Source organism: Ipomoea nil, unplaced genomic scaffold (genome assembly GCF_001879475.1).
Source record: "Ipomoea nil cultivar Tokyo-kokei standard unplaced genomic scaffold, Asagao_1.1 scaffold1407, whole genome shotgun sequence".
Lineage (NCBI taxonomy): Eukaryota > Viridiplantae > Streptophyta > Magnoliopsida > Solanales > Convolvulaceae > Ipomoea > Ipomoea nil.
The window spans coordinates 950,065-962,807 of record NW_017617835.1 but is presented as its reverse complement, the minus strand read 5'-3'; the positions used below and the strand labels follow the sequence as shown (position 1 = coordinate 962,807).

At 35.0% G+C, this 12,743-nt stretch overlaps 2 pseudogenes; both read right to left on the bottom strand.

Moving 5' to 3' along the window:
* On the bottom strand, positions 1–3,385 carry LOC109186212 (annotated as a pseudogene).
* Positions 3,386–3,613: 228 nt separating this feature from the next.
* On the bottom strand, positions 3,614–5,427 carry LOC109186854 (annotated as a pseudogene).
* Between the last annotated feature and the right edge of the window lie 7,316 nt (positions 5,428–12,743).

Genomic DNA, 12,743 nt, shown 5'->3' with positions numbered 1-12,743 from the left:
GTTCAAACTCCGCATCCATTCACAGAAGCTAGGATCATCAAAGTGAAGGAAGCTGCTTTTCAGTTTTGTCCTCTGTTCTGTTGTCAGTGTTCGAAGCTGTACGTGGAAATCTTGCCTCCTGTTCATAGGGAGGATCTTTGTGTGCTGCTATCAGCCGAGAATGCCAGGACGCGTGGGGCTGGAAACCTCATTTCAGTCAGCTCTTCAGCTAATGTTCTACAAGCTGCCAACGCTGCAGCACCCTTTCCATCCTGAGCATCCAGTTCAGCACCCAACCAAATGAAGACATCGGTGCCATGATCGAGAACAACAGCTCTCATCTTCATGACCAAGAAGTGGGCCTCTTCTAAGATGGAATAAGAGCTCTGGCAAGAAGGAGAGCTCCTTGGGGAACTGATAAAGCTTAGATTTGGGCATTTGAGAACCAAACTTGATGGCAATATCTTTAATTCTTTCGTCTACTGTTCCTTGCATATCAAGTGCATCCTTGGCAATAAGAACAGCAGCCACTTCATCTTGAACACTTGCAAGATAGGCCGAAATGCTATCCACTGTAGGCAATCTTGCGCTGATCACTCTGGAGATATCGGATTGGTAAACATCTGAAAAGTGAAATGCAAACTGAAAATACACAAAATCACTCTTGATATCTCTCTTGGTTTCCATGCATAATGCCAAGCTCTGTGTCTCTTCAACACTAAGCATCTGAATGGAAAGTGCGCTGTCACTCTTAAAACTTTCATGGTTGTCTACATGTGACTCCTCACCAGGACCTATTACTTGACTTATAAAAATATCATCAGAACAACGGATCTCCAGCAAACCATGAGAACCTGCAGCCCTGCCAGATGCTCTCTGTAAGTTCACACCAAATGCCTCTCCAAAGTCATCATGGAGAATCAGAACACCACCAGAAGCTTTTGCAAGAGGTTGCAGAACAGGTACCCGAACTGGACATGTACCAGCACATAATATGTCAATGACTGTACTATGCCTGTGCGCCTCACGACCTAGATTTTCCATCCACTTGAATGCTGTTTTCTCCATATGGGGATAGTTTGGATGAGAAAAAGAATAAGGAACTGAACCAGGCCCACATGTATTTGGTCCCCCAGCACAGACAATTATCCTACTGTTTCCTCCAGGTCTTTTAACAACCCCGGCCCCCTTGACATTTCTGCTGAAGGCCCTTGAATTATTGCTAGAGCAACTTCCACTGCAGTACCCAGACAGCGATCTCTAGAACCCTCTGGAATATTAAGTTTATATGGCCTCAGAGATGAGAATATTGAGTGTGCAACAGGAAGCGAAGCATGCATAGGTGAAAGGTATATCCCTGTTCCATAGATCAATGCTTTTAGAGATTCCTGAGATGGTGATCTGTTACCAGGAAGTACATCAGCAGATGCCATTGATTCTTCTGAGAAATCATAGACTGACACGTACTGTGCGACCATACACAATAATTCCAAGTCTTGTTGTTGGGGGTAGTGAATCTACAAAAGCATGCAAGGAGCTTTGTAGATGCTGCAGGTGTGGTTCATCTATAACAAGAATAATTGGTGCGGACACTCTAGTATCTGAGACTGGGAAAAAACCAGGTCTTTTATTCCCAGTTTGGACATAATCAACTAACGGTGATGACAGTTCTGGCAGATTGCGAAGCTCCTCCTTGCTAGAAGCCAAATACCGACCTTCACTTGCATTCAGATTACGACAAATTACACACTGCCACTGACCAGAACCAGGTAAAATATTGCAATAAAGGTTGGCATAGGCCCCACAATTATGACAGCGAATGGGATCACGCTGGATTATTTGAGGACCTAAAGATACCTCCCTGCCTGGGGAAACTAATGCACCAAACCCTAAACTCAGAACATTTGCTAGTTTCTTCTGTTTCAATACCTTATAAGATGAAAACACAACATTTGGAGATTCTGTAGAATTTGTCCATTCTTCTCTATCACCAGAAGTCTTGTTGAGGACAACGATTTTTGATGAAAGTAGAGATCCACAACACGTTTTGGATGGTCCTACAACGCGGGCTAGAGCTAGGAGGTTGCAAGATTCTGTGAGTGCGCTCATACAAGCCAATTTTGAGGTTGGATATTCGGATGGGCATGATGGCCGTGTGATCAATTTAATTGGTGTCAATTTTAATTAAATTGTTTCATATTTGTAACCAATTGTCACCCCAAGTGTCTACAATGGGACTAGGTTGCAATTAGACATTCAATGTCAATTTACAAAGTTGCTGAAAATCTGGCGCAACAATAATTAAAGGCCCCGTGCGCGTCAACTCACTCATTTGCGCGTCACAAGCCTTATATGGGCTGAAAGGAGACTCTCTGAACAATAATACAATGGTTGAGCCGAGCTTGGTTACGGAAGGTGGTTCGAGCTGCATTCACGGGAAGTTAGATAAAGAGTCCTGGCAGTTTAGGGCTCCTCCTTTTTAGGCTAGACTTGATCATCTTTTCTGTTTCCTATTCAACTTTGTATTCCCTAGTCTTTTGCTGATTGTTTGGCCTAATTTCTTGGCACAACATGTGATAGCTTAATCAACTAACGGCACAGGTAGGGATGAACCTGAAGAGAACACAACAGGCTGAGGAGTGGCTGGAGATGTTCGAAAAGGCACAGCAGCAGGTTGAAGTGGTGGGGAGAACATGGGAGGTCCAGGTGGAGTGCTCAGGTGAGGAACAGGGCTTCCAGTTCTAATCCCATTGGCTGGTGAAGGTAGATTAGGGGTCTTAATAGATGGAGAAGGAACCTGGTTAGGTTGTACTATTGGTGGAGGAAATCTTGGACCAGATGTTGAAGGGAAAGGAGGAGAGCTGAGTATTGAATCCGGAAGAGGTGAGTGGGTACCTTGGTGATGCCAGAGTACCCCAAGGAAGAGTGAGGTTGATTGGCCATTGACAATTTAAAATTTAGCTCAAGAACATCAAATAAAGAAAAAAGATTTTTGAAGATAATCAAAAGCTCGATTTAAGTGACCAAGCTCCAGTCCCATAAGACGAATATGACAAAAAGGTGAATACTTTTACACTCACGATTACAGGAATGTCAAATGTATGCTAAAAGTATATGAAAAGACAGGGAGCAGGAATTAGGAGTGGCAGAAATTAGAGAATAGAAACATAACAGCGAAAAACCCCCCGGAAGATCATAAAACCTGGGAAATGAGAAGAGTTCCTTACGAAATTGCGAGATGTCACCTTAACCGGAGAAGCGGCCCGTCAATCTATCTGAAGGCGAAGCGGGTGAAAACATGAAATCAGGGGAGATTTTGCATAAAAGAAATATCGATGATATCGACCGGACCGCAATTGGATCCTCTGAGCGTCGGAATACTCGGGTTTCGGAAACTGGGATCAATGCTTTGCTTCTTCTGTCTGATGGATAGTGCAGGTCGACGACATGTACGGAGCAATAACCTCATACATATACAAAGAATAACTTTTACTTAAATTATTACTAAAAATTTTCACAATTAATGACTTTTACAAAAAATAACTTTAATGTTAAAATTACTTAAATTACTACTATATAAGTAAGTAAAATACTAGTATAGTTAGTAGTACTAAAAAAAAAATTAACACCAATAAAAACAATTAATATTAATATGTCACCATTTGTTTTAAGAACAAAATGAGGCTAAAACTAAGCCTCGATTAACATAATGACACTATTTGTCATTTTATTTCTTACACTTTTATTCCTACACATACTTCGCTACCCACTGGTGCCTCACTTCCACTTGCTAGGGCATTGGATTTTTCAACATCTGAATTGAAGCCAATCATCTCCAAGGCCTTACCAAAGTATTTGTACTTAATATCAAGATAAGCATTCCATGATATAGGCCTATACATCGGAAACTCAGTGGGCTTGATCAATTTAAGTGATGGTGCAATTTCCACATTCTTACTTGGACCGAAGAAATAGGCGACCGAGATGCGATGATGAGCCTTGCTCACGATTGCCCGATGTAACACGCTTTTGAACATCCCATTGGAGATAATTTGCATCAGGTCACCGAGGTTGACCACGATTGCGTTGGAATTGGGCTCAACGTCAATCCAGTTGAGATTTGGCCCGTACACTTGAAGCCCTGTAATGTTGCTAGTTTGGTATAGCAAAGTCACAAGGGATGTGTCTGTGTGTTGGGCAAAGCCCATTGCACGGGTTGGATCCGGGCAAATTGGCTACCAATTCATCTGTAGGTATGCTTGTGTCCATTGGAGTCCAACCATTCCGCATCTTCACCAACAGATAGGCCTAATGATTTATTTAAACATTAAAGCAGCTAAATTTTGAGCCAGATCCCTCATTTGTGCTTGGTAATCCTCAACCACAGAGCTGAAACAAACAAAGCAACAATGTATATATCATCATTTCAACAAATAATATATATATATATATATATATAGACAAATATACCCTCAAACTATACAGGAGAGTGTAATTCGGTTCCTGGACTTTTGAAACATTCAATTAAGCACACTAACTAATCATTTTAGTGCATTGAGTCCCAAAATCAAGTTAGTAATAACAAGTGATTAAGATTCCGGCAATGTTAATCTCTAGAATAAAAATTGAAAGAAGGTAACCGTTGACCGGTTGCCAATTGTTTTCTATGAGGAAGGTGACAATAAATGGGTGGTCATTATATGTTCGAACCTGAGCTGAAAATGTTTGTCAAAGTATAGAACATATAGTAACTTGTAAAGAAGAATTATTTATGCCTATTTGTATTAAAATGTTTAATATTCTTTTATAAAAATCTGGTTTTCGTGTATTTGAGTAATGAAATGACAGGTGCATGCAGCGGGGCGTATAGTAAGTAGTATACATACCAGAAATCGGAATAATCTTGGCGTGCATGCTCCAGCGGCGATCCCGCCACCGTGAATCCCTCCGTCCACATTTGGCTGTCAAAGAACCTCGAAATCCTGGGGATGCCGTATCCGGTGACGCTTCCCGGCGACCGCTTAGCCCGGAGCTTCTGCTCCGGAGCCAACTCAAAGAATCGGCGAGTCTGCTCCTCCATTCGGGTAAGAAGTGCCACGGGAATGCCGTGGTTGGTCACCTGAAAAATACCCCAAGTTTCACAAGCGATTTTGATTTTATTGACGGCTTGTGGGTCGTAAAGGTCGATGACGGGAACAGATTCTTGGGTTGAAGAAGAGTTAACGGGGGAGTGATCGTCGAGCCAAATGTGGGAATGGGGAAGTTGGTCGGCCTTGTTGAAATCCATGGGGATGATACTATCGATTTCTTGGTTCATGGTTGAAAGCAGAGAAGAGAAAGACGAGAATACAAGAGAGAAAAATTAAAGTTGGCGGAGGATCAGTTGAGGAAAGTTGGCGGATGAAATGCGGCGAGTATCAATATATAGAGAGGTGATGAGCGAAATGAGTTGCTTGGGCAATATGTCACAGCTTGCAATTGCTTACTATCATGAAGGGCAAATTACTTCCCCCATCACATTTTTCTCTCCTTAAATTAGGCATGTGTTCTTCAAATAAAGGTACTTATTTCAGTTACACGTACCTTTCTAAATTCTATTTTATTTCTTTCTTTGAATTACGTTTTTAAATTATATTTTTTAAATAAAGATATTTCTTTCCCTTACTCTCTTAAACTCCATTTTTAAAGTTTCAACTTTCATATTCTATTTGTTTATACAATAAGGTTTTTTTTTTTTTTTTTTTTTTTTTTTTTTTTTTTTTTAAGTGAAGTTGGAATTTGATATATGGTACTTATGTATTATTACTCTGATACTTGTTCTTATTTTATAAATTGATTTTTTATATTAAATTTTAATATTAAAATCATAGCTGTGTTAAAATTATTAAAGAAAAATAAAAAATATTTATTGACAATACTATTTTTTTTGTGTAAACCAAATTTAACGGACTAATCCACGTTTGCTCCAGGAGCTGACCTAAAGCAATAGTTATGTTGTGCAACTGTGTGCTCCAGGAGTTGACCGGTTGCAAAACGACGTCGTTTTTACTACAAACGCGCGTCCCATTTTAAAAAAAAAAAATTAGTTTTTATTCCTCTCAACAGCATTATTGTGGATATATATTGTTATGAATTATTGTGGATATATAGTTATGAATTTGTGGATATATAGTTATAAATTTATGGATATTTAGTTCATTCATTTTGGATTTTGTGTTATTCATTGGATATATAGTTATGAATAAAAAATTCTATTGCCAGGAATTGAACCCCGTTTTTGCAACCGTGTGGCACACGGTTGCACAGCATAATTTGCAGACCTAAAGGGAATCGTACTCGGGTTATCCCAAAATTCCCCCATAAAAGAGGCTTATTCACCACTTGAGCTACCTTATTATTAGGCTTAATAATAATACTAGTTTTTTACGCGCATTGCGCGATTGGGATAATGCCCAATGTTTTATTTTAATAAGTACTTTAAAGTATATCAATGCAGGATTATATTAGAATTGTTCATGCATAAATAATTGAATGTTGAATTTGCGTATTTAAATAGGTAATTCTAAGTTTACAAATGCAAGATAATATAGTCAAGATTGTTTATAATTGTCAATAAAATAATTGTATAGGTATGGTTGAAACCAAATACGGGACATAAGGGAGAGCAAATAAAAATTAGGGCATAAAATTTTAAATATATACTAATATTGAAGAGCTAATTGTTGATTGTCAAACAAGGACATTGCGAGGTAGTTTTTCACTTCAATTTGTTGTGTAATTTTAATACTCTTTTTGTAAATAAATCACCAAGTAGTTAATATGATTGGCTTAATTATATTTTTTTATTTTTTTATTTTTTTAAAACAATTATTATTATTATTATTATTAAATATATGTATACCCTTATGTCATTTTACATGTTAATCTAAAAAGCTAATTTTTTCAAATATCTTTTTACCAACCGTTGATATAATTCGCTGGTCAAATCAGCTAATATAATCCGCTAACGCTAACCGCTAACTACTGATTGTCAAACAAGGACATTACGAGATAGTTCTCACTTCAATTTGTTGTGTGATTTGAATACTCTCTTTGTCAACAAATTCCTCAAGTAGTTAATATGATTGACTTTATTAATTATATTTTTCTTAATATTTTCATGGTATTAATAAAATACTTGGTAAATAAATATATAACATTATTTTGTATTATAACTTTGATATTTAATTAAAAAAATAGTGCACAAAAAAAGATATTAGACAATGTAGTGAATATAATCAATTGATGAATTTGAATGTAAAGAATTTTTACATTGGAGAAATATAAAGACAATATAATATAATAAAATTATTTCTCTTAATTAATTTATTGATAATGAATAATTTTTTTAATAAAGACATTGTAGAGACAATGTAGCGAATATAATCAATTGATGAATTTGAATGTAAAGAATTTTTATATTGGAGAAAAATAAAGACAATATAACTAATGAAATTATTTGTCTTATTTAATTTATTGATAATGAATAATTTTTTTGAATAAAAACATTGTAGATACATAATTCTAAATTAAAGATCGAATTGAAATGCATATGTATTATTTTTTGTTGTAACTACTAAATTATTATTTAATTTAATAAAAGTAAAATACAGTACTAAATATGCCAATTTTGATTGGGATGGGGTTCGAACTTTGAACTTAAGACCTTTCTTATTGAAATTAATGAATAAGTTAACGGTGAACTAACAGAAATTAACGGAAAAGATAATATTTAACGGAAAAGTTAACGGATAATCATATTCATTAAGGATAAATTAGTAAATCTTAAGAAAAAATTAAAATTTGATCAATCTGAGCCATTCATTTGATTAAAAACCTTGACCGCCATTTTTTCTACCCATTATAGGCCTAACTCTCTTGGGCTCTTATTAGTATATATATAAGTAGATAGATTTTAAAATTTTATTTTTACACATTGAAATTATACTTATGAAATTTTATGTAGAACAAAAGCAAATTATATATTATTCCTCCCATTATATTTTTCTCATTCTTTCCGTTATGTGCTTAAATTACATATTATTATCAGCATAAAAGCATACCAATTCTTTACGTGTTCTATTCAATGTACTTTTGGTTCAACCATTATTATTGAATAAGTTTTTGTAATGAAGAAATTTCTAGTTCATTTAAGGAATAAAATTAGATAAAGACAGTAAAAATTAATACATTTTACTCATTAACACAGGCTCTGTTTGGCAAACCTAGCTGAAGAGCTATAAGTTAGGAGTTGAAAACTGAAAAGGAGCTGAAAGCTGAAAAGCTATAAGCTCGGAGCTGAAAACTAAAGAGCTGTTAAGCTAGCTGTTATGATTGAAAGTGTGTGGTAAAATTAGCTTTTTGATAAGCTGATAAATGTAAAAAGACTAAAAAGGACATCTTTATAAAATTTAAATTAGTTTGTTTACATATTAAAATTTAACATTTTGTCTTTAAAAAAAAAAATTAACATTTTGAAATAAAACTATTAGCATAATCATGATCTAGCATCTCATAATGAAGTATCAATATTGTTGCAATTTTCATAATAATAATAACAATAATAATAATAATAATAATAATAATAATAATAATAATAATAATAATAATAATAATAATAATAATAATAATAATAATAATAATAATAATAATTGATGGGGTGTGGACCCCGGCTCAAGAAGAATAAAGTACAAAAGGAGAAGCCCAAGAAGAAGGGAGAAGTCCAAGAAGAATAAAGAAGCCCAAGAAGAATAAAATGCGGCCCTAGGAGTAGGAACCCGAATAAGTAACGAGGCCCGGAAGAGGCTAGGGTCGAGTCCAGGAGTCGGCCCGAGCTGAAGAATGGTACGAGGACTCGGACGGATCAGTAAAGAGCCGTTGCGCGGCATTTAAGACGGCATTGAAAAGCTCGGTCAAGGAGCCGTTGGGAGGCCCAGTAACGGCAGCCCAACGGCCCTGTAGCGTAAATAGCACTTAAAGACCCCTTAATGTACTTAAAGTCGAAATAAAGGAGGGATCCCTATATAAAGGCCCTGATGTAGCAAAAATGAGTGATGGTGAGTGTACGGGTGTGAAATGTCGTTCTCTGGGGATTGGGGGTTATGGCACGCAATATGCAATCACAATAAACTAGACACTAGCATGAGGAAATCAACAAGAAGCTAAGCAAACCACAAGTTTAAGGAAATAATAAGACTAACACATATACACAAAGATAAACACAAAATAAAGGAATATGACTCAAGCTAGGGAGCATTATCATCTAGATGCTTTAACAACCTAAGGGATTAGGGAGAAGAAGTAACCAAGGAATCAAGCGGGAATGCACGTAGGTATCCTAGTCTAGGAACCATTCTCGTGATTAATAAACAAGGATTAAGACAAGGAATTGCCCCACTTTCGTGGTGAATCAATTCCAAGTCCATCAAGCACACAAAGCATCTAAAACCCCCAATTTCCCCTATTTTCGTAGGAAGAAATCGGGTCTATGCAAGGGGTGGCTTGGATTCATCACCCAACTCTCGTTGAGGCAAGGAATCCTCCAAAAACAAGCTAATCAATGTGTACATCAAACATTAACAAGATATAAATACAAAACCGGCCTTCACAAACACATGAACCCTAGGTTGGAGTTCTTCCCATTTTTTGCAATAATCACAAATCAAGCATCAAGATAGATAATACAACCCTAACTCAAGTCCATAAACTAACTACTCATGATTAAATAGCATAAAGAACACAAAAACACAAGTAATAAACATAAATATGGCAAAATAAAGAGATAAAAGGAAGAAGAAAACTTCACTAAGAAATGAATGGTAAATCTTGGAATCCAAGTGTTGAATCCTTGATTACAAGCTTGAAAAATTGTTAAGAAACCTAAATCTAAACCTAATCTAACACTACAATATGAAGGGAAGTGAAAGAGAGAAGTTAGGGCTCAACCATGGGTCAAAACCGAGCTAAAATGAGTGAAAAACGCAGTTTATAAAGTTGCAGAGGGCTGGCCACGGGTGTGGCCACGCCCTTGGCCACACCTGTGGCTAGAAAGGCGATATGTACTGCCCAGTGGCCATGGGTGTGGCCACAGGCGTGGCCAGACCCGTGGCCACAAGGCAGTGTGCACTGCCTGTGCACTGAGTCTGTCTTCTAGATCATTTTTCATCCTCGAAACGTTTGAATTAACATTTGGTGCTTGAATCAAAGTTGTATCAAAATATTATTTTAAAAAAAAATTAATTAAAATAAACTAAAATTATAAAAAAAATAAAAAACAAAAAAAATTCATTTGCGCCAGAGGCGAAGGTATCTTCTTCTTCTTCGGCCAGAGACGAAGAAGGTTTCCTCGTCTCCGGCCGGAGACGACCTTCATCTCCATAGCCGGAGACGAGGTTTTCTTTAAACAAAAATAAAATAATTTCAGTTTATTTTAATTAAATTTTTAAAAAATTATTTTAAAATATATTTTAAATTGGGTGACCTGTTAGGGGAAAAATCTGTCAATTGCACAAATTGTTTGAAATAGGTTAGTTTATAGACTCAATTGTAAATTTTTTGAGTTCAATGGTCTAATTGCATTATTGTGTGCGGTTCAATGACCTATTTGACCCTTATTCCAAAATTAATTATAGAAACACAAAAAGAAACACGCGATGCATTTGCAGATTATTCTCTTATTTGAATTAATTTTAGTATATTAGGTAGATTCCTACTTTTTATGTGAGATTTTTTTTTTTTACACGTTATTGCCTTATCAAAGCCTATGTTAGTTACACTAACAAACAATATCCATTCTATTAATTTTGGTATATTATCTAGATTCCTACTTTTTATGTGGGATTTTTTTTTTAACACGTTAATTGCCTTATCAAAGCCTATGTTAGTTACACTAACAAACAATATCCATTCTATTAAAATAGAATAAAAACACCGAAAAGAAACAAAATGTGTATCGACGGATTATTCTATTATTTGAATTAACTACTATTTTCATCCGTACGATACACGGAATGGATTTATTGTAATATATTAAGAATATTTAGATCGATATATAATTATTTAAATTAAAACATCAAATATTATATAGTGTAATTGAAGATGTGGTTTGGATCATTTTATAAATTAATTTTTTACATTAAATTTTAATATTAAAATCATAGTAGTGTTAAAATTATTAAAGAAAAATAAAAAATATTTATTGACAATACTATTTTTATTTTTTTGTGTAAATCAAATTTAACCGTCTAGGTTCACTCTATTAATCCACGTTCGCTCCCGGAGCTGACCTAAAGGAAATCGGCACACTTGTGAGAATTAAACCTGGATTATCCCAAAATTCTCCCCCATAAAAAGAGCTCATTTGCCACTTGAATTACCCTATTAGGTTTGACAATACTATTTTAAAATGTTATTTTAACACATTGAAGTTATACTTATGAAAATTTTATGTAGAACAAAAGCAAATTATATATTGTTCCTCCCATTATATTTTTCTCATTCTTTCCATTATATATGTGCTTAAATTACATATTATTATCAACATAAAAGCATACCAGTTCTTTACGTTGGCAAATAAAGAAAAGCTGCATCAGATGGATACATACAAGTACCCTCTTCAGGCTTGTAGTGATCAAAGTAGGATGCTTTCACTCTTTTTAATTTTCTTCGGCATGTCTCCATCATGCACAAACACATACCTTAAAGGCTTAAAATATGAATGGCTAATCATATCTACCAATCCATTATACATAATCAACTCTAATAATAGAAATCTGTAGGGTATGATTAAATGGAAGAAACTCATTCATTTTTTTTAACTAAGAAGTCAATGGTTCAATCATTGAATTTAATTATGAAACAATCTTAAATCTTCAAATCAACTGTCTCATCTATTAAATTTACCTACAATTCAGTGAAAGATTAGTAAAAACTCTTAATGCACCTAAAAAAAACTATAATAATAAGGAATTACAAGAAACAACTCATCGCTTACATATTAATTTTTACTTTTTTTTTTCCTGTAACTTAAAAAAAGAACAAATGTCCAAATGTTATTTGTGGGAAAAAAATTTAAACGTTTGGCCTCATGACACTTGGTGGAATGTCAAACCATTAAATATCAAAATAAAATACTTACTATTTAAAAATTAAACAGAGTGATTAGTAAGGGATCGCACCCACAAATTATGGTTCGTTTAATCATTTTAAATAAACCATAAGAGAGTTTAATTTGGATTTAATAAAAAATAAATATTTGATAAACATTCATCAAGTATACAAAATAGCAATAATCAAATTATTATGCGATGCAAGTAGTAAATGACCATTAAACACATCAAACATTGACTACTACTCAATGAAACTTAAATAATCATATAATTAAAGCACAATAAAACATTTTCAAAAAAAAAAAAAAAAAAAAAGAGTTAATTACCGATTTGGTCCCTCGACTATGCGGATTTCACCACTTTGGTCCTCGACTTTCAAAATCGACCAATTTAGTCCCCAACTATGAAAACGTTAACCAAAATGGTCCTCAGTCTATTGAGTTAATTACCAATTTGGTCCCCTGACTATGAGGATTTCACCACTTTGGTCATCAACTTTCAAAATTGACCAATTTAGTCCCCAACTATACAATTTTTTATCCGACAGCAGGTGGCGGCGACAGTTCCTTTCGGCGGTACAGCCTCTCTCACTCATTCGTTAACTTGAAGATAAAGAAT